This window comes from Microtus pennsylvanicus, chromosome 6 (genome assembly GCF_037038515.1).
Source record: "Microtus pennsylvanicus isolate mMicPen1 chromosome 6, mMicPen1.hap1, whole genome shotgun sequence".
Classification (NCBI taxonomy): Eukaryota; Metazoa; Chordata; class Mammalia; order Rodentia; family Cricetidae; genus Microtus; species Microtus pennsylvanicus.
In genome coordinates this window covers 57340010-57362506 of record NC_134584.1, presented here as the reverse complement: position 1 = coordinate 57362506, position 22497 = coordinate 57340010, and the positions used below count along the sequence as shown (strand labels likewise).

General features: G+C 44.3%; 1 protein-coding gene across 2 annotated transcripts in view; it reads right to left on the bottom strand.

Moving 5' to 3' along the window:
- Window positions 1–16640: 16640 nt before the first annotated feature.
- The window catches only part of Jmy (junction mediating and regulatory protein, p53 cofactor), a 65838-nt gene continuing 59981 nt past the window's right edge, over window positions 16641–22497 (bottom strand). For both annotated transcript variants that reach the window (XM_075976303.1, XM_075976302.1), the window contains exon 11: window positions 16641–21992. The gene's annotated coding sequence lies outside the window, so the exon portion shown is untranslated. The remainder of the gene's footprint in view (window positions 21993–22497) is intronic.

Sequence of the window (22497 nt, the reverse complement as noted above, 5' to 3'; positions counted from 1 at the left end):
ATGATCTGAAGGGCAGTCCAGCATGGCCCGAAGAAAGGTGGGTGACACCATGCATCTAGTTCTGAACTTCCAGATGAGAATACTGAGCATAAGGGAGTTTGAATGGTGGGTGCTTCAATTCTTTGTATTGGATTTTTTTCCCTCTTTTATCAAAACGCAAGGCCAAATTGTGACTATGTGTAGATGTCAGGATTCTGAAACTCCCAGGACTAATGTTTGATTACTGTGTGACGTGTGTAGCTCCACTCCATGTCAAGGAAGAGTGTGGTTCATGTCAAGGAATGTTGCTACTGGCTTTGTGGATCTGCTGTGCTGTGCGAAATATTTTTAATGTAATGCCTAATTTCCCTTTTAAGAAAAGATCCTCATCTTGTTATTTTCTAAGGACTAGGAAAGCTTGCTCTTCTGATGTAAGGACTAGGAAAGATTTTCTCTTCTGAGCTGTTGAAATAGGGGCGGCGGGGCTGCGTCCCCAGCACCCCGGCCACCTACATGGCTAGCTCTATGCCCCGAAATAATTACACGGAAACTGTATTCTTTTAAACACTGCTTGGCCCTTTAGCTCTAGCCCTTACTGGCTAATTCTAATATCCCGATCAACCCATCTCTAATATTCTGTGGGCACCAGTCTTACCGGGAAGATTCTAGCCTACGTCCATCCTGGGTTGGAGCTTCATCGCGTGCATGAAGCCCAGGAGCCGGGAGCATGGCGTCTCCCTGAGGTGTCTGCCCCCGAGAGGAGAGCTGTCGAGTCTCTGAGCTCACTTCCTCCCCAACATTCTGTTCTGTTTACTCCACCCACCTATGTTCTAAGCTATGAGCCCAAGCAGTTTGTTATTACTTAGCCAATAAAATCAACAGATTGATATATGACACTCCCACATCACTTCCCCTTTTTCTGTTTAAACAAAAAAAGGAAGACTTTAACCTTAACATAGCAAAATTACATATAACAAAACAGTTATCAAGCAAGAATTACAGTTACAATATTTATATCTATTTTATCTTTTATCATAACAATGGAAAACTATAACTATCTATTCTGCAACTCCATCAAAGACTTTAGGCAAGTTTAGGAGTCTTCTCTCTGTGGGTTCTCTGTGTCCAGTTTATGCAATAGTCCAGGCAAGAACAGTTTCTTGCCCAAATGGCTATCAAACTCCATAAGGATCCTCTTTGATGCCCATCTTCTTCTTGAAGTAGATTGGTGCTGCCAGGAGCAGAGTGTCTCATTGTCATGAAAAGTCCTAAGTTATTAAAATATTTTAAATGCCATATTCTGCAGCCTTTGAGAGATATGAGGAATGCCTATCTGAAATATATCTCTATATATCTAGAAAATCTAAGTAACATGACTACAAACTTGACTATTATTTATGATTATCCATCAACAACCTATATTTCCTAATTATACATTACATTTTTAAATGAACTACACAATCTCAATACCTTAATCAAGATCAGAAATACATATACATATAACAAAATTGACCTTAAAGTCCATACCAATGTAAATTATTCATAACTATATCATATCCCCCTTTAAATGTAAAAGAACATTTATAAACAATATTTGGGAACATGGGCGCAGTTTTTTCTCTCCAAACTACTTCCTGCTGAATGGGGACACTGTTAATCAGATCATTTAGGGTGTAACCTGTGTGCCAGGTTTATCTCAGTTGGCAGTTGAGTGAAGTAATTTTTTTTGAGGGTGTTCACAGGAACTTTTCAGGAGGTCGTGGTGTATCATACCATATCGGGATAGATGCAATCCACAGGATCTGGTCCTCTGTGAAAACAAAAGAAGACCCTCTCCAAAGCATCATATCCTTAGACCCAAATTTTGAAATCGTAATACCCTTATATCCATTCTGGTTTAGCTTGGCAGCCCATGTAATGAAATGTCTGTCTGTACTTAGCTCCTTTACAGTCAAAAATTTTAAAGAAAACACAATGTACATAATCCAGACTCTCTGTGAATTTTCCATTTTTACGTGGCTTATTTTTCTTTATTTCTTTTAATCTCTTAACTATCTGTATTCTGTCTCTTTAAAGACTTTACCTTTTTTTAAAAAACCATTAACTTTATTCTCTATATTCTTTTTCTTCTCTCTCCCAAGCCTACGTACATTCATCCAACACTGTGATCCATAAAGGTCTTTTATGTCTGAATTCTGTTCTATTGTGAATCTGCAATTTTTTTACTATCCAGGAGCACTTTGTTTTGTGTCTTTAAATCACTAAGCGCTTAAGAATCTAAGCTGTGACATTCCTAGGTCAAAAACAGGTATTGCCTGCTTGCCCCGCCCAGTCCAACATGGCGGAGCCGCTCGTGCCTCTGATCCTTGCACATTGCACCACTAGCATGGCGGAGCTGCTTGTGCCTCTGAGCTGCGGCATGCAATGTCCCCATTTTAGGCACATAGCAGTCTAGTTGCCATCAAACAAATCGTAGCAGTTTACTCCAAATGTTCCATTCAAAAGCTCTGTCTCCTGCAGGAGCCAGACAGAGATTGCAATGGCGGCACAGCCCAGAAAGCCAGCATTTTAAAACAGCCAGTTTTTTCCTGCTGCTGAGTCAGGAAAATTTCAAAATGGAGGATGTACCATTTTGTGCTAACTCTGGGGCCGCCAGGGAGGAATGGCACTCAGCACTTTAATTCTGAGACTGAGCGTGCAGCACAGAAATTCTTTTCATCCAAATTACAGCCAAATCTGACACGCAGAGCACTGCGCAGTCCTAATCCGCCATGCTCTCCCGCCTGCCTAAGCCTGATTCGGCCGTCTGCCCAGGTGCAGGCGGGGAGTGCTGAGCCATCAGCACAGTCTCAGAGCACTCTCCTTCCGATCCCAAGTGGGAACACAAACATCCAGTCCCATAAAATCCATTGAAATGCTTTACAGCCAGAGTTCACGCTGGCAGCACAGCCCCAAAAAGCCACGCTTTAAAATGACGCAGTGTTTTTTCTGCTGCTGATGCCGAATCAGGAAATCTCTCTACAGCACGCCACCAACTAACAGCCAAAAGCTGTGTTAAACTGTTTTTTCTCTGTTTAAAATTAAGCTCTCTCAGGTTTTTAAGTGGATTTAGCCCATCATGTCTGGGCACCACTCTGTAGTAGTACGAGCAGCAGGCTGCGTCCCCGGCACCCGGCTGCCCCCACGGCTAGCTTTATGCCCCGAAATAATTACACGGAAACTGTATTCTTTTAAACACTGCTTGGCCCTTTAGCTCTAGCCCTTACTGGCTAATTCTGATATCCCGATCAACCCATCTCTAATAATCTGTGGGCACCGGTCTTACCGGGAAGATTCTAGCCTACGTCCATCCTGGGTTGGAGCTTCATCGCGTGCATCTGCCCAGGAGCCGGGAGCATGGCGTCTCCCTGAGGTGTCTGCCCCCCGAGAGGAGAGCTGTCGAGTCTCTGAGCTCACTTCCTCCCCAGCATTCTGTTCTGTTTACTCCACCCACCTATGTTCTAAGCTATGAGCCCAAGCAGTTTGTTTATTACTTAGCCAATAAAATCAACAGATTGATATATGACACTCCCACATCACTGAGCCATTGCCCATTCTAGGCAGTGAGAATTCCATAAACATATATTTCATCATTTTGCCTGATCAAAATTCACGAATAGGTTTTGAAACCTGGCAGTGGTGGGAGCATTTGGGAGGAAGAGTCAGGCAAATCTCTGAGTTCAAGGCCATTCTGATCTATATAGCCAGGGCTATATAACAATTTTTTAAAAAAAGGAAAAAAAAACAAGAATAATAACATAGGGGGAGAAACAGGTTTTGAGCATAATTGCTGTAGTGCAGTTGACAGTTCTGGTTGTTTTTGTTTGTTTCTACATTTTTTTCCTCTTGACCCTTGTTTTTCTATTTCTTTAACATTTTTATAATTAAAAAGTAAATTATTAAATCTATCCATTTTCTTTTATTCCAGTTTCCCCCCCATCCAACTTCATAAGGTTGTTTTGGTTTTTGGCTTTTTACACACACAGTCTGTCCCCTTTGTGCTGCCACTGTGTAGATGGGTGTGGCGTTATCTGCTGAGCATGGGTACCTTCTTAGGAACAACATGCCAAAGAGCACCAACTGCCCAGCAGCCATCCGTTACCAGTAGCACTCAGGCCCTGGTAGGATGTCATGACTCCTCCCACTCCATGCTGGTTCTGGGTCTGGCTTGACTTGTGTGGGTCTTATGCATGCAGTCAGTTACAGCCTCTTTGAGTTCATGAATACAGCCATCTTCTTTTGTCCCTAGAACACTATTTCAAGACAGTCCTCTACTTCCTCTGGCTCTTAAAATCTTACTGGTTCCTTATCTGATAATCCCTGAACCTTTGGTTGAAGGGATGCATCTATTTCTGTTTTTGTTTGTTATTCGAGGGATTTTTTTTTTTTTTGGTTTGTCTGAGACAGGGCCTCTCTATTATGTAGCCTTGGCTGTCCTAGAATTGGCTATGTAGACCAGGCTTGGTGTGGGAGGTCCTTTTGTCTATGTGTTGCTTTATTGGTTAAAGAATAAAGAACTGCTTTGAGCCTATAGCAGGGCAGAACAGAGCTAGGCGGGGAGAACTAAACTGAATGCTGGGGGAAAGAAGGCGGAATCAGAGAGACGCCATGTAGCCTTGCCAGAGACAGACACAGGACAGATACTTGTCAGTAAGCCACAGCCACATGGTGATACACAGATTAATAGAAATGGGTTAAATTAAGATGTAAGAGCTAGCCTATAAGAAGCTAGAGCTAATAGGCCAAGCAGTGATTTAATTAATACAGTTTCTGTGTAGTTATTTCAAGTCTGGGCAGCCAGGAACGAACAAGTAGCCTCCTACAACATAGGCTGGCCTCAAAACTCACAAAGATCAGCCTGCCTCTGCCTCCTGAGTGCTGAGACTAAAGGTGTGTGCCACCACCGCCCAGCCTTATTTCTACTTTTCTATTTCTTTAATGACTAGCTTACTTTTACTATATTGGTCTGGTGGTATCTGGCACGCGCACGCGCACACACACACACGCACGGGGATAAGCATACTAGGCTGGGCATACCATCTGTCATTCTAGTAACCAGAAACTAAAGCAGGATACATATGAGTTCCAGGCCTGGCTGGGCTCTACAGAGAAACCCTGTCCCTAAATAAATAATTAACTATATAAATAAAACAGCAGTGAGCAGCATGAAAGCCACAAACTTGCTTTTGAGATTCATCTTGATCTTCAGGCTCACAACAAGCAGAGTGATGAAAGGCCTTTGTTTCTCCATGAGCCCGGCTTTCGTTAGGTGAACAGACGCAGGTGACAGCAAGAGCAGATCACAGCTCTCAACAAGCTGTTACTCTTTTTATGGTTTGCTTCAAAGAATCTGTGAATTTCATTCCAGTATTAGGAAAAATGAACCAAGAAAAAAAAACCAATATATTATTTTCACATCTCACATTCCCAAGTCTTTTTTCTTAGATGGGTGTCTTAGTTAGGATTGCTATTGTGATGGAACACAATAACCAAAGGCAGCCTGGGGAGGAAGTGGTTTATTTTGGCTTACACAGCCAGAATCAGAGTCCACTGAGGGAAGCCATGGCAGGAACTCAAACCAGATGAGAACCTAGACACAGGTACTGAAGCAGAGGCTATGGAGGGGCACTGCTAACTGGCTTGTTCTTCCTGGCTTGCTCAGCCTTTCTCACCGAATCCAGGACCACCAGCTCCAGGACTGTCTCCATCATAATCCCTCCCCTCACTCCATCAATCTCCAAGGAAATGCCATACAGGCTCACCTCCAGCCTGATCTTATGGAGGTACTGTTTTCAGCTGTGGTTCCTTCTCTCAGGTAACTTCAGCTTGTGTCAAGTTGACACAAAACTAGCCAGAATAAGACGTGTAATTTTATTTTTTTTGTTGAGATTATGGTTAAGTTTTCAAGCAACTTGATTTTTTTTGTCCTCAAAATATTTAGTTTTTGATTACTTAATTGCTGTAGTGGTTTGAATAAAAATGGCCCCCAAAGGCCCGGAGGGAGTGGCACTATTTGGAGATGTGGTCATGTTGGAAGATGTGAGTTACTATGGCAATGGGCTTTGAGTTCTCAGGTGTCCCAGCCATGTCCTTTGCCTGCAGATCCAGATGTAGAACTCTCAGCTCTTCCTCCAGTACCATGTCTGCCTGCACACCATGCTTACCACCATGACAGTAATGGAATAAACCTCTGAAACCATAAACCAGCCCCAAATAAATGTTTTCCTTTATAAGAGTTGCTGTGGCCATGGTGTCTCTTCACAGCTTCAGAAACCGTAAGACAGTTGGAACACTTAAAATGCCATGTTTCAAGAAGTGTTCAGCTAAAAAAAAAAAAAAAAAAAAAAAAAGAAGTGTTCAGCTAAAATAAAATACTTGTGCTATCACTAAAAATGCTCTTAAAAATCCTTCCCTGGCCAGGCAGTTTGAGGCCAGCCTGGTCTACAGAGTGAGTGCCAGGACAGGCTTTAAAGCTACACAGAGAAACCCTGTCTCAAAAAAACAAAACAAACAATCCTTTCCTGAACAATGCACAGTAACCACAATGGAGAAAAATGTTGGATTTCAACTAGAATCTTACTTATACTGAAATTTGATTTTAATATTAGGAGGTTTTTAGCTAAAGTTTTAGATTAAGAAAACTATTTTGTCATGTAGTGATTTGATTCTGTTTTATTGCAATGGGAAGTGCCATGTTATACTTCATCCAGCATGAAGTGTCCCCATAAAGCTATGGGACTGCTCCCAACTCCCAGAGCTGGCCCAGAGAAAGAACTTTAAAACTTAGAGACTGTGCCAGAGTCCCTGTTGTAGTGTAAGCTAACAGAACACAATGCTGCATCCATACAGTGGACTGCTTACTGAGCAACTGAAAGAGGAAATGGTGTGCATTGGATCCCATGCTAAGCCAAGGAAGGCAAGCCAACCTCTCTAGTGACAAAGAGCAAATCAGTGGTTGTTGTGGGCAGGGTAGGCATAGTCTAGAAAAGAGTGTGGGACTCAGCTGGAGGTGTAGCCCCTGCTAAAGCACTGGGTCCATCCCCAGCAAAGAAAAACGAGGAGGGGCAGTAGAGGGAGGGAAGGACTAGTGGGAAGCCATGCTGTGGACGTTCTGTTACGACGGCATGTTGTCAGTGTGTACAGTCGTCCAAACTCTTTAGGTGAAAACAGCTTAGTTGTAAACTATTTCTCAGGGTGGTGTTAAGGTGTTGTGTAAGCTACTGGAGCTGAGGCTGGAGCAAAGATAAATGCACAGGGACTTTTATGGGGTCGATGTCAGAGTATTGGTGAAGCAACCGTTTAGTATCATCTTGCCAGCCTGGAGACCCCTTGGGCCTCTGGCTATGGCCAGACCCACATAATGGATTTTATAGTTGGGGTAAAATTCCCCCAAAACAAAGATTTGCCTTGGGAAAAATCTGTCCCAGGCTGGTGCAGTGTTTCCCCTTCTCCTAGGCAGTGAGGTGGAGCGTGGCAGGCAGCTATGGTCTTCCTTCACTCTTCCCCAGGTGGCATCTTTTGACTTCTGTGTGAGGTCCACTCCCCTGTGGCTGTTAGGCAGGGGCCACGGGCAGTAGCACTCTTACTCTATTGACTGCCTGCAGGGGAATGTTTGAGTTTGCATGACTCAAAGAAACACAGTGGAAGATGTGAAAACTTCAGATTCTGTCCAGCCTGTGTCTCAGAGGCAGACTGAGGCACAGTGAAGGAAGGCGGCAGGTCTGCACTTACAGCCCAAAGGGTCTAACGTCACTGCGCTCTGGGGTGTCTCCACTGCGCTCTGGGGTGTCTCCACTGCGCTCTGGGGTGTCTCCACTGAGCTCTGGGGTGTCTCCACTGCGCTCTGGGGTGTCTCCACTGCGCTCTGGGGTGTCTCCACTGCGCTCTGGGGTGTCTCCACTGCGCTCTGGGGTGTCTCCACTGCGCTCTGGGGTGTCTCCACTGCGCTCTGGGGTGTCTCCACTGCGCTCTGGGGTGTCTCCACTGAGCTCTGGGGTGTCTCCACTGCGCTCTGGGGTGTCTCCACTGAGCTCTGGGGTGTCTCCACTGCGCTCTGGGGTGTCTCCACTGCGCTCTGGGGTGTCTCCACTGCGCTCTGGGGTGTCTCCACTGCGCTCTGGGGTGTCTCCACTGAGCTCTGGGATGTCTCCACTGCGCTCTGGGGTGTCTCCACTGCGCTCTGGGGTGTCTCCACTGCGCTCTGGGGTGTCTCCACTGAGCTCTGGGGTGTCTCCACTGCGCTCTGGGGTGTCTCCACTGTGTTCTGGGGTGTCTCCACTGCGCTCTGGACGTGCCTGAGTGACCTGTAAAATGACTGGGTTCTAACTGAGGCGGTCGCGTCTTCTCAGCCCTGCCTGCTGTGAGGCAACCTCAGCCCATGACTGAATGGGAGGCATTTAGACTACTGTAGAACTTGGCAGCAGTTACAAAACCATGGTGGAAATGGCCATGTTAAATTTCCATTCATATTTAATGTGCAAAAATAGAACAAAATTACTTCCTGGGTAGAAACAATCTCTAACTGGGAAATGTCGCTCCATTGTCTTCCTCCATTTCTTTCGTCTTGGTGGCTATTGAAATAAGTATTTTACACAGAGAATTTTCATGCCAGCACATTCTTGATTGAAGGAGTATTGAATTCTTGCAGTGAATCAGTCATGGCTAGGGAGTAAATTGGGTCTTTGTAATTGCCTGGTGACAGCTTGGCAAGACCAGTGGGAGCTATAGCTCTGTCCTCCTCCGCGCTGCCTGGGCTGTCAGGCCGGGGCAGGCTACTCCCTTTGCAGGTCAGGGAACACAGACCTAGGACACAGGCTGGAAGCTGTGCTCTGGTAACCTGGTGAGTGCTCCTCACCGATTTTCCAGAAAATCTGAACATTAGCATAGTAATCTGGAAGGGACCTTCAGAGGAAGACTTGGAGGAGTGGAAATCAGCCTGACAGAAGGAAGCAAGATTAGTCTCCTGAGACCAGCAGGCATTGTGGGTAACACAGGTGTATCTACTATGGATGGCCAGCTTTCCACTCTGTGGGTCATCATGAGGGGAGAGGCCTGACCTTCTCTGTGGGTGTCCCTGTGGATACACATATACGGAGGTGCATAGTGCATTCTGTGGACCCATCAGAAAATGGCAGGAAATCAGCTGCTCTTATGTGAACCAGTAGGACCCCTGTACTGGTGATATTAAACACACACACGCACGCGCAGAAGATCCTTGCATGACTACAATAGCTCTGTGACTCCACAGAGAACTGAGATAGGCATGCGGGAGGGAAGCATAGTCTCCCCACCTTATCTGTCCCTTGAATTGAAAGTGTATCACAACCACAGGCGTTGGGCCATCTTGTTTTCTTTTTTCTTGAGACAGTCTTGCCACTTAGCCCAGGATGACCTTGAAGTTGAGATTCTCCTCAGTCCTTTGAGTGCCGAATTACAACTCTACTGCTGTGTAACAATCTTTGCCCACTGTAAATATGTATTACTGTCGTTGTTAATAAAGACCCCATGACCTAGAACTGGGAAAGAAGAGATTGGGCAGGAGAGCCAGACTAGATGGACTCTGGGGAGAAGGGTGGAGTCTGAGGATCCACCAGCCAGACTCAGACACACAAAATAGGATGGAGGTAAAAGCCACGTGTTAGGATGTAGACTAAAAGACATGGGCTAACTTAAGTTATAAGAACTTGTTAGAAACAAGGCTGAGCTATTGGCCAAGTTTTATAATTAATAATAGTCTCCATGTCATGATTTGGGAGCTGGTAGGAGGGACAGAAAAATCTGCCTATACTGTGCCACTATGATGCTCCCCAATTTCTTAATTATAAACTAAGAAACAGGAACACATGGCTATTTCCTGTTACTTTGGCTTTTTTAACCATCACACAAGCATACTCCAGTGCCTTTTCCCTTAAGTGTATCCTACTCAATTCTTTATAGAACTTCTTAAAGCCCTGTTCTCACAGAATATCGTCACTCCACAGATCTGGCCAGATTCCCCTGGGAGCACTCTGAAGTCCTCACCTCCTGGAGTGTTCCTCGGGTAACTTGTTATGTAGGAAAGCAATCCCAACTTGAATTCTTTCGAACAAAGACAGGAAGCAACTGACAGTGCTGCTTCTGATCATTGCACCCCCTAGTCATTTCTCTCCTCTTCCAGGCAAGAATGAGATGTACCCTGGTGGGATTAATCCTCCAAATTGTCCATTGTCCACTCTGGCCAGCTTGCATTTCTTCAGCTATTCAGTGTCAACCCTGGGTTTCACCATGGAATTCTGGCTGGCCTGGAACTCGTTACATAGACCAGACTGAGCTCAATCCAGAGATCCTTCTGCCTCTGCCTTCCTCTTGCTAGGAATAAAGGTGTGTCACTATGCCTGGCCCGTGCCCAACTTTGTAGTCTTAGCTGCCATAGATCTGGTTTCCACGCCTTCCCCTTTGGTCTTATTAGCACAACACATTGTTTCATGGATTATTTTATCATTTTTTTAGATACGTGATTTTTAACTTCCCAGTTTCTGAATTGAGTTTTGTTTTTGTTGTTCTTTTTTAGTTGCTTTCATCATGTTTTGGTCTTATCCGTGGTGTGGAGACTTCTAACAGTGCCTCTAAGTAGCCCGTTCTTGCTCTACAGGAACACTGGAGGCTGTACAGTGTGTGACAGTGACTTTAGGATAGAGCAGTGGGGTGGGAAGCCAGCTTTGTCATTCCATCAACATCTCTCCACAAATAGCACCCATGGACTTTTCTTTGGAGCTGTTTCTACAGGATGACTCTTAAGGCCCACTAGATGGTGTGTGAATGTCTGCACTCAATTCCTTCCACAGAGTCAAAGTTATGGATCTTTTATTCATTTAAAATGTGACTGATAGTGTTCATTTTGTGGAAACCAACACTAACTGCGGCTTTCTCACAATCACAAGGCGTCTTTCTAGTCATGGATGTGTTTACTTCTGAACTCTCTTCCAGGTGATGTCAAGCAGTCCTGTGTGCCAGGACTCTGTTGTGGCTTTCGGGGTTCTCAGATCCCATCACAACCAGGAGACAGATGAGCTCTTGGTGCCTCACTTACACCACTGAGCTGCAGGACCAGGCCTCAGGTGTCCTCACTCCTTAAAGCAGGTTTTGTTCTTAAAAATCTCACCTACTTCAAATCTGCATATTAAAACAAAACAAAACCCATAGCAGGAGTTAAACCCTCCATAGAGCTAGTAAAACAGGGAAACTTTCCAGAAGCCTGCACTGCCCTAAGGCTACCAGAGCTCTGAATTCGGCCCTGCTTCTGCCAGCTAATCAAAGTAAAGCAGCCATGGTTCTCCATGTTTGCAGCAGCCATGGTTCTCGTGTTTGCAGCAGCCATGGTTCTCGTGTTTGCAGCAGCCATGGTTCTCGTGTTTGCAGCAGCCATGGTTCCCGTGTTTGCAGCAGCCATGGTTCCCGTGTTTGCAGCAGCCATGGTTCTCGTGTTTGCAGCAGCCATGGTTCCCGTGTTTGCAGCAGCCATGGTTCCCGTGTTTGCAGCAGCCATGGTTCTCGTGTTTGCAGCAGCCATGGTTCTCCATGTTTGCAGCAGCCATGGTTCTCGTGTTTGCAGCAGCCATGGTTCCCGTGTTTGCAGCAGCCATGGTTCTCCATGTTTGCAGCAGCCATGGTTCTCGTGTTTGCAGCAGCCATGGTTCTCCATGTTTGCAGCAGCCATGGTTCTCGTGTTTGCAGCAGCCATGGTTCCCGTGTTTGCAGCAGCCATGGTTCTCGTGTTTGCAGCAGCCATGGTTCTCGTGTTTGCAGCAGCCATGGTTCTCCATGTTTGCAGCAGCCATGGTTCTCCATGTTTGCAGCAGCCATGGTTCTCCATGTTTGCAGCAGCCATGGTTCTCGTGTTTGCAGCAGCCATGGTTCTCGTGTTTGCAGCAGCCATGGTTCCCGTGTTTGCAGCAGCCATGGTTCCCGTGTTTGCAGCAGCCATGGTTCTCCATGTTTGCAGCAGCCATGGTTCTCGTGTTTGCAGCAGCCATGGTTCTCCATGTTTGCAGCAGCCATGGTTCTCCATGTTTGCAGCAGCCATGGTTCTCGTGTTTGCAGCAGCCATGGTTCTCGTGTTTGCAGCAGCCATGGTTCTCGTGTTTGCAGCAGCCATGGTTCTCCATGTTTGCAGCAGCCATGGTTCTCGTGTTTGCAGCAGCCATGGTTCTCCATGTTTGCAGCAGCCATGGTTCTCGTGTTTGCAGCAGCCATGGTTCCCGTGTTTGCAGCAGCCATGGTTCTCGTGTTTGCAGCAGCCATGGTTCTCGTGTTTGCAGCAGCCATGGTTCCCGTGTTTGCAGCAGCCATGGTTCTCCATGTTTGCAGCAGCCATGGTTCCCGTGTTTGCAGCAGCCATGGTTCTCGTGTTTGCAGCAGCCATGGTTCCCGTGTTTGCAGCAGCCATGGTTCTCCATGTTTGCAGCAGCCATGGTTCTCCATGTTTGCAGCAGCCATGGTTCTCGTGTTTGCAGCAGCCATGGTTCTCGTGTTTGCAGCAGCCATGGTTCCCGTGTTTGCAGCAGCCATGGTTCTCGTGTTTGCAGCAGCCATGGTTCCCGTGTTTGCAGCAGCCATGGTTCCCGTGTTTGCAGCAGCCATGGTTCTCCATGTTTGCAGCAGCCATGGTTCTCGTGTTTGCAGCAGCCATGGTTCTCGTGTTTGCAGCAGCCATGGTTCTCGTGTTTGCAGCAGCCATGGTTCTCGTGTTTGCAGCAGCCATGGTTCTCCATGTTTGCAGCAGCCATGGTTCTCGTGTTTGCAGCAGCCATGGTTCTCGTGTTTGCAGCAGCCATGGTTCCCGTGTTTGCAGCAGCCATGGTTCTCGTGTTTGCAGCAGCCATGGTTCTCCATGTTTGCAGCAGCCATGGTTCTCGTGTTTGCAGCAGCCATGGTTCTCGTGTTTGCAGCAGCCATGGTTCTCGTGTTTGCAGCAGCCATGGTTCTCGTGTTTGCAGCAGCCATGGTTCTCGTGTTTGCAGCAGCCATGGTTCTCCATGTTTGCAGCAGCCATGGTTCTCCATGTTTGCAGCAGCCATGGTTCCCGTGTTTGCAGCAGCCATGGTTCTCCATGTTTGCAGCAGCCATGGTTCTCGGGTTTGCAGCACCTATGGTTCTCTGGGTTTTGAGCTTGCAAATTATTTTGCAGTTCAAAAGAGAGAGGCAACTGAATTCTAGAAGCAATTTTCTGTAATTCTAAGAGAACATTTTAGAAAGGCACAACATGTAATACTTATTTTTAAAATGCATAGACCCAATCAAACAGGTTATTGACCCCATATCAAACCACCATCTGAAGCAATCTGACAGTCTACAGATGGCTTGGGTCTGTTCGCCTCCTAGTACTTTGCTTTAAAGGTGACAACTGTGATTTCTATAGCAACCACTTTCTTTTCTTTATAATTTTACTATCTGAATAACACCCCAAACACTAGCTTAGTTTTGCCTGTATTTAACTTCCATGACTAGAAGTATATGTATACTTGTGGCTTTGTTTTGCTTAGTAAGATTCCTCAAGTTGCCTTCTTAGGCTGCGCCTTTCCTGTTGCTGTCCCCACTAAGTGCATTCACATTTGAAGACTACAATTTGTTCACCTACCTGTTGATAGAGCCCTGGGTTATCTTTAGTTGTTGGCTCTTACAGATCGCTACCACGAGCCCTCGTCTGATTTGATTCTACACACATGCACTACATAAGTAATTGTGTCTCAAGAGAACATCCTGGCTAGTCTTTGTGGATATCCTGTAATTTTCCATTGTCGTGCCCAATTATAGAACCATTGTGGGTGAACTTGTCTACACTTGGAATTACCAGTCTAAACAAGTCTAACAAGTCCAAGACTTGTCTACACTTGGAATTACCAGTCTAAAGTGTAACAACGCATGAGCACGTGTCTTGGTTTCCAGCGTGAACTCTAGTTACTGAGGTCAACTACTTTCCCATAGGTGCACTAGCATTTGGATATCTTTAGCTTGTCATGCCAATTTTTTTCTTTTGTACTGTTTTTCCTCACTTCTCGAATGACATTTTTAGCATGTTTAACTCTTTATGTCATATCTGGTAGCATTGAAGTATTTATACTTTAACATAACTGTTAACTATGGTAGTTTGGGTACTTTTGAGTTCCCCACACAGCCTCGCCAAGTGTTTCCTGTCTTTTCCTCACTTTCTTGCCTAGCTCTTAACAGAAGCAACTCGGACGAATCGGTGATAATGTCCTCGTCTTTGCCATCTCAAAAAAGTCTCCACTACTTCCCGTAGCAGATCTGCATTTTCCAGGCAGGAGACCAGTATTTCTGCTTCTCATCCACTGGGTCCAGTTACCTGGCTCCTCTGAGAGCAAGTGCAGGGGCACCTGGTGGGACAACTGGTTGGTTTGGATTCATCATACTGGCAGACACAGTAACAGGGCAGACTTGAGTAACCATGGTGGAAACCTGACAGATGCTACCTTGGTTTGCTAGGGTTGCTGGATCCAGCTGTCAAAGGCTGGCGGCTTGACATCTCACAATTCTAAAAGGGCAAAGTCAGATGTCTGCAGGACTGGCTCCTTATGAAGTCACCAAGGGAAGGATTTATAGCAATCCCTTCCCTTTCAATAAAAAACCTGAGCACATGTGCTCAGATACAAGGCTTTAGGACATGACTATATACTGAGACATACAATGTTGGTCAAACTGTCGGGAAGAGGGGACATGGACAGTGCTAGGAAGAGACACTTTGCATAGAGCTCCAGCAATAAAAGTCCACAGAAATCCTGTCGTCTAGTCAAGAGCAACACAGGGGAGAAGCAACTGTGCAAAGGCACGCATAGGAAAGGCAGTGCAGAGACCGTATGAAAGCCCATGCCAAAGAACAGCTGAAAGATGGTCTAGCCAGGCCGTCTGCCAGACGGAAGTCAGAGTCAGCTTCAGTAAGACAGAGGGTGGGATGTGGGCAGGGACTGAAAGGTCTAAGGGCAACTGCTTGTGAGATGTGGAGATGGGAAGAAGTGGAGAGATCTAGCCAGATTCACTTTGACAGGGATAGAGTCAGGGGAACCATTTTTAGATCAGAGAAGCTGGACACAGCCCTATGAGCCAAGAAGTCACAGAGCAGAAGAAATCCACTGTCCAGCATAATTACTGAGTCATGGGAAAGGGTGTGGAGAGGGGGGTTAAGACTTTTTGGTTCAGTCATCAGGAAAGCCAAAGTTTAATATTCACAAGGCTGGGATGAGCTGGGGAGTGAGCGGGCCCATATCCAGGTGTTTCCAAAGTTTAGATAATGAGAAAGTTAAGTCAGCCAGGCAAGAGAACATTCCAGGTACTGAGCACAAAACAGCATGGCTACCTCTTCTGATTGTTTTAGGGAGTTGCAGAGTTCTATCCAGGCTCAAAGACTATAGAGCTGGGCCCTGTGTGTGAGGAGAAGCTAACCTGTGTCTGAATAGGGGGTCAAGCCTGGCCTGGGGGAGAACAGACAGTGAGGAATTGAATGGCTGGAAAACCTGCCTATCAGAGGTTTAGATAAATGAAGAGATCCATTTATGAGCAATTGCTACCCACTGGACAAACCCGACCTCAGAAACCACAGCAAGGCTCTGTGCAGGGCTGTATTCCAGGAAGCTAGACTCTTCTGCCTCAGACTGCTCTCCCAAATTCTGACAGAATCTAGTATTCGATTACACAAAACATCTCTTGCCAACCCACGTTCCATGCCCTGGGGGGATGAGTAGCTTTTCACTTGTTCATACTATTAAACTATGCGGACAGAAACTGGCCAGTGTCTGCTGGCCTCTAGTTAGGGCTTTCCAAGTATGAGGTCAACCTCTCTCAATTTAGATAATCACGAACAAACTCCTAAAAACAAACTCCAAGTTTGGGGAAGCATGTTCAAGCTTTGAACATATGTGTACAAACAGTACATATAATAAACAGCGCAAATAAAGCTGCCATGGAAATCCTCAACAGCATCCAGGAAGAAGCAGTTCAGCCATGGATAGCCCATGTCTCAGGGTCTATGGAACTGAGATGCTTTATCGTGAATCATCAACTTTACTGGACTTCACTCACCATGGAAACACAGCACTGGAAATACCTATGCGGGTGTTTTTGGAAAGGTGTGACCGAGAAAGAAAGGCCTACTCTGAATGTGGGGACACCACCGCGGTTACCTGGACTGAATGAGAAGAAAGCAAGCCGAACACAAGGGTGCTTGGTTTCACCACCATGCTGTCATCATGTAGTCCCCAGAACTCTAAGTCAGAATAAATCCTCTCCCTCTTGTCTCTTCTCAAGGTATTTAGTCACCGCAGGAGGTAACTAATATAATGAATACTATTTAAAATGTGCAATATTGGGGGCTGGAGAGATGGCTCAGAGGTTAAATGTTCTTCAGAGGCCCTGAGTTCAATTCCCAGCACCCACAAGGTGGCTCACAACCATCTTGGCTCACAACCATCTATAATGAGATCTGATGCCTTCTTCTGGTGTGCAGGCACACATACAGGAAGAACACTGTATACATAATAAATACATCTTTAAAAAACAAAAGTGCAATATTGGTGTGCTCCTTTCTGAAATGAAAATACTACCAATGTGTTTAAACAAACAAATCAAGTTAATTCAAATAAATATCCTTTTATTAAAGAAAAAAAAGAATATTGTTAAGCACCAAAACTGTGTGTTGTTACATTGCATGTACAATAAGAAAGGTGAGTGCAATATTGGGTGAACAAGTATTTAAGTCAGGAGTGTGAAATGATAAAAAGAGAAAAAGCAACATAATAATGCAGAAAGTTGCACTAAAGAGCAAAAGGCAATAGTCAACAATTATTGGAGATTTCATAGTATTGCTATAAATGCCTGCTTAGTATTTTCTTTGTATTTTTAATACTTTAGAATGTTAATTGAGCATATAAATGAAGTATATAAATTTGCAAGAGATGGCATTTACAGTACGCTGCAGACAAACCCACTTAATGTACTGATGGGAAAGTCATCCTGCAAAGCCAAGCACAGTGCACTAGTGTTTTGCTTCTGCCTTTATAACATTGCACAAAGCTGATAGTGCTGAGTCAGTTTGCCACTGTAATTTTCATATACCCAAAACAGGTGAAAAGAAGTGTCAGTTTCTTAGCCCCAATGGGCTTTACTCATGCAAAATGATCTGCAGCCTTCCGTTTCTCAATAAACTACATATTGTGGTTTCACACTTGGCAATGCATACGGTACAGAGAGATTCAACAAGGCAGTGGGGCTGTGTCAGAGACACTGTGTGTCACTGTTATGGGCTGCACCGTCCAACCTTTGTAACATCACACAAATGAAGAGAAATCACAAGAGAGGGAATGCCACTGCTAACGGCGAGGACTGGAGCAAGGACGATGGACTTTGCAAGGAGAAACCTAAAACAACGCATTACACCCTTTGATAGTTAACTATACAACATGCAAGTAAAAATGTTTCCTCCCGTTAAAACTCAACTTTTTGCTTTTAAACTTCTCAAGGTTTTTCCTACATACTTTCTGAGCCACTTTTATCTGTACCTACAAAAACAAACAAGAAATGAAACTTCCCCTTCCTCTCAAAACAAATGATTGCTTTCGAGTCAGTGTGAAACAGCATCCATGAAGAATGCTTAGCATGTCCACCTCAGAGGTATCTTCTGTACACGCACCTAGCAGTAACCCAGTAGCGCTTTGAAGACAGGGAACATTTCTAAATTTGGAATCCAATCATACAAATGCCCAGCTGTGCATCACTGTGGGCAAAACAAAAATTTACAATAAGAGCATCTGTAACATAACTCACAGGACATTAAGTAGACACACATTCTCTCTCTCTCATTCTCTCTCTCTGGGTCAGGACTGCCTCCCATTTTAAAAAACTTCTGTTTAAATACATGACAATTTAGATAATGATATAAACTCATTTGTATGAAAATTTTTTAAGTTACATTATATTTATAGGATAAAAATACCATTGCTTCACTTTACAAAGCAATTAGGCAGAATTTTAATGTGCTTTAACAAAAAAGGGAAGTTCAGGCATGACTACTGATGGATTTAGTAGCAAGACATAAATGCTGTATGCTGAACAGTAAGGTGCTTCTGCTTTTTACCTCTGCCATCTAAAGAAGTCTTGATGGTCACTAGCAACACCAAGCACAAATAAAAAGTTTAATATGCACATTTAGCTTTATATCATCATATATTCAGTGCAAAAATGAGGGAAAACTAAAGGTCTCCACTTCTCCTGCCAAATGGCATCGTAAGCTGTCTGCAACTGTCCAAATGTTCTGCAGTTGCTCAGAATTTAGTTATTCTGCTCTACCTGGTAAAAGTATAACTCAAAACTCCCTGAAAGGTCTGCTTAAGACCCAAAGTCACTATGCAGGTTGGTTTCTGGTGATGAGCGTATTACAAAGCTAGGTTAAAAGCAATGGTTTAAATAAATACAAATACATCCTGTGAGGATAGAGATGCGACTGCATCACTGTGTGCGTCCCTGTGTGGCATGGCTGCTGCATACAAGGCTGCATCTCACTGAACGTTAGATTCTTAGTGTGTGGTTTCCATGATGCACTGTGCAATTAGCACTTTCTATGATATTCTGTGGGCACACACACTCCACCAAGTGTTCATTTTAGGAAAGGCCACCACAACACTATGTTTTTAAAAATGGGATTTGAAGCACTCTTAAAAGGAAGGCAGACAGGTGGATCCCTGAGTTCAAGGCCAGCCTGATTCTACTGAGTTCCAGGACAGCCAGGGCTACACAGAGAAACCCTGTCCTAGGAAAAGAAAAAAAAAAAGTCCGAGTGCACAATGAACACCTAAGGAATGATTGTTTTTAATGAACTCCATACCCCTACCTATAAAGCACTCTTTACACTCAATAGCCCCTATAAAGGGCATTGCATATCCCCTAGAAGTCCTTATTATTCTCCAGCACTTTCTTATGCTAAAATACAATTAGCATTTAAATCATGAGATATCCTTTTCTATACATACTACATTGGCTATTAGACACAATTTTGGTTGTATTGAGGGAATATTTGGACTTGACATTCAAGTATGAACATTAGTGTCCCCAAGCGATCTACTGGCTATACCGTATTTGGGAAGAGCACAAACAAGCAGGGTCTGTGGGCAGGAACGACAGCAGGAGTCTAGCTGTACAAGCAGACCGGGAACTGGGAGCACTGGGAAGGCCAGAACTCATCACTTCGGGTCCACTGACTTCATCCAAACCCTTTACTATTGTTTAGGAAACTAAGATAGAGGAACAAAAACATGCTTATCATTTTTCTGGGGCTCTAAATCCACTTTAAACTAATGTGGGTTCTCCTAGTGATTTCTCGAACACCTGTATGCTAATTACTTTGTGTTACTGTAAAAACAGTGGCATAATTCTTTAAGTAGAAATCTTTCCTTGGAGGTTAGGAAGCAACACTACTGACGGAACATAAGGTCTTGAACTCTACTCTGAACCACACTCCAGTACAAAACCTGAGACAGAGAAACTGGCATTCAAAATGGGCTGAAGGCTCCGTGCTGTAGCCATGGATTGTCAAGAATGAAGTCATTCCTGGAGAGCTAAGACAGGATGTACTGAGAGCTGCTCATGATTCCCTGCTTTCCCACCTAAAAGGCCAGGAGTTTGATGCCAAGACTGACTACAACACAATGGCTGTTGTTAATTTAATGTTATAGTCCATATTTTCCTAAAGTTTAAAAAAAACGGGCTGTAGAGATAGCTGAGGGATTAAAAGCGTGCACTGTTCCTTCAGAGGATCCAAGTTTGATTCCCAGCAACCATGTGAGGGGGAGTCTGTAAATCTAGCTCCAGGCAAGAGCCTCTTGGACATACATACTTAAAATATTTTTTTAAAAAATGAAACTTTAAAAACAGGAAAAAAACCACACAAAAACACAACCGCAGCCAACCTTATCTTGGCCCCCAGCTGCGGTCCTACCTAGCCCTGGGAGGACAAGGGCAGGACGAGTGCGGATGCAGTCTGCACGGCAAGTCCTAGGCCAGCCAGGGCTCCAGAGCAAGACCAGTAGCAAAAGTGAATAAAAGCTCGGGAGATGGCTCAGTGGTTAACAGCAATGGCTGCTCTTCCAGAGGACCTGGGTTCAATTCCCAGCACCCACATGATAGCTCACAACTGTCTATAACTGGCTCCAGGGAATTTATCACCTTCACACCAATGCACACAAAATAAATCAGTTAAAAATGTTAAAAGTAAAAAAACTAGATGTGTAGAATACTGATACACGGATATTTAATATTAGAAGTGCATAGATGATGGGTGACTTTTACAAAGTTTGTAAACTTTGCAATTTTTCAGATATTTTTATCTAGCCAATGGATCTTTGGGTATGAAGAACCCACACATCATCCTGGGGTGAGGTTTGTACATCGGAGCTGTTTTAATTCTTCTGGACAAGATGTGGGAATTGTGCTAGGACTAAAACCAATATATAAAAGGTTACAAAAGCTCCCAGTCTCATCAATAAACATGCTACGAATATTCAAGTGCAAAGATTTGGTTTACTTTAACCTGCTACCAGAATTTTTTTTCCATAATTAAAGAAAAATATCTCTCAGTATTGACAAGAAAAGCTGTGTTTCTGGAGGAAGTCATTGTGGACAATGGTGTGCTCTCACTGCAGGGTGGTTTCTGGGCTAAGCTGGGGAAGAACTTTCTGGGAATGAAGTTCTTTTTGGTATTTCAATCCCTCCTTATAAAGCCAAGATCTGTCTCCATCATTAGCACACACTACACCATGCTGTAAACTGGGGCCAGCATATCTACTTTCAAGCAGGTCCACAAATCCCATTGACAATCCATGACAGCTCCATTCATAAATGGACCCTGTGTGATACAGCTAAGTCAGCACTACAACTATGTATGTAAGTTTCAAGATTTGGTGACAGCAACGAATGCTATCCTAATGTTCTATCCAAAGCATAATAGTGAAATGCCAGCTGCGGGTTTTGGGGAATGGCTGCCTTCTGGACCTCTACTGAACAAATGCTCTTCACCATGGATCATAACAATAAGAACCTAGAACTGGTGCAGGATACAAACAGCTGTCATCTGTAACCCCACTGTTGAATCCTGATTTTTGATTCTCAATAGGAAAGTCATGAGTTACAGTAATCAAGCAGTAGTTCAAACAAAAAGACTAAAAATAATTTGAAACATTATCAAATTACGAAGAACTGCTTCTCATAAACAGGGTGCACATAAAATTCAAACTATTCTAAATTCAGAATTATGAAATGCTATTTTAAAAGCATGGAAATTTTAACTTCAAACTCTTACAAAATGTAAGACTGTGGCCTCTTAAAAATATGCCTTATTAAATGTGTTGTGTTTTGGTGCACACATTACTAGGTCTATCTCCACTGGCTTCTCAGACACTGAACATCTCTGGAGATGAAAAAATGTGGGGATTTTTAAGTGCGCTCCATGTTGTTTTCTTTTCATTCCTGACTGTGACTACCATGATAAATGTCTTCTTCAGCATGTTACTCTAGTTCTAGAAGCTGATGTGGAAGCAGCTGAGCTTCAGCAGATATCTTCTCGGTGCACCGAAAGATGACTCCCAAAGCAGCTCACACAGTAGAACTCTGCCAACCCAGGGTTCTTCTAATTCAGTGACCCCTAGTGTAATCGGCCACCATGAGGTTGTGAAAGGGTGGGCGGGAAGAGGTGTGTAAGGAGCAGCCGTCTGTCTCCAGGAGGCCTTCGCAAGGCAGTCAGGAACATTGCACATAGAAAACCGACGTCACCACTACCAGCGAGAGTGACTGGACAGTAATATCCTCCAATTGTGCTTCTTTTTTCATACTCAGCAACTAATGGAATTCAATTTTGGGACCAAGAGATTAAACTTTTTCCCAAAAGAATGAGAACCAGTCTTAATCCGTGGGTATTTTTCTTCTTTCTGTTAAGTCACCTGTATGTAAAGAAAGTAACACAATGTGTTAGAATAAGATACCTCTTACAGGTAGGTATATGCTTGTCCCCTCAGACCTTTATTCTTTATATAGATGGGAGAAAAAGCACGACGTTCTGTATTATAGTTCTGTGTTTTCTACTCGTGAAGCTATACATGGTACTGAGGTCTTGAAACACAGCTAGTGTGAGTGAGAAAATATCTTCTAGTTTTTAGATTAAAAAGCTCAAACAAAACCGTTTTCCAATAAGAACATTTCGTTTTGATAGGCTAACTCACTGAGATGCGCTATTAGACTGACTTAGACTCAAAGCCTGGGATTGAAAGCCCTGAAAGAGCCTACAGAGGCCGCGCACACAGAGGTAAAAGAGCCTACAGAGGCCGCGCACAGAGGTAAAAGAGCCTACAGAGGCCGCGCACACAGAGGCATACTATTTCACAACTTTATGGCCACTGTATATGGAAAGGAACCATCTTTGTCATATAAAAAATCAATTTCATATAT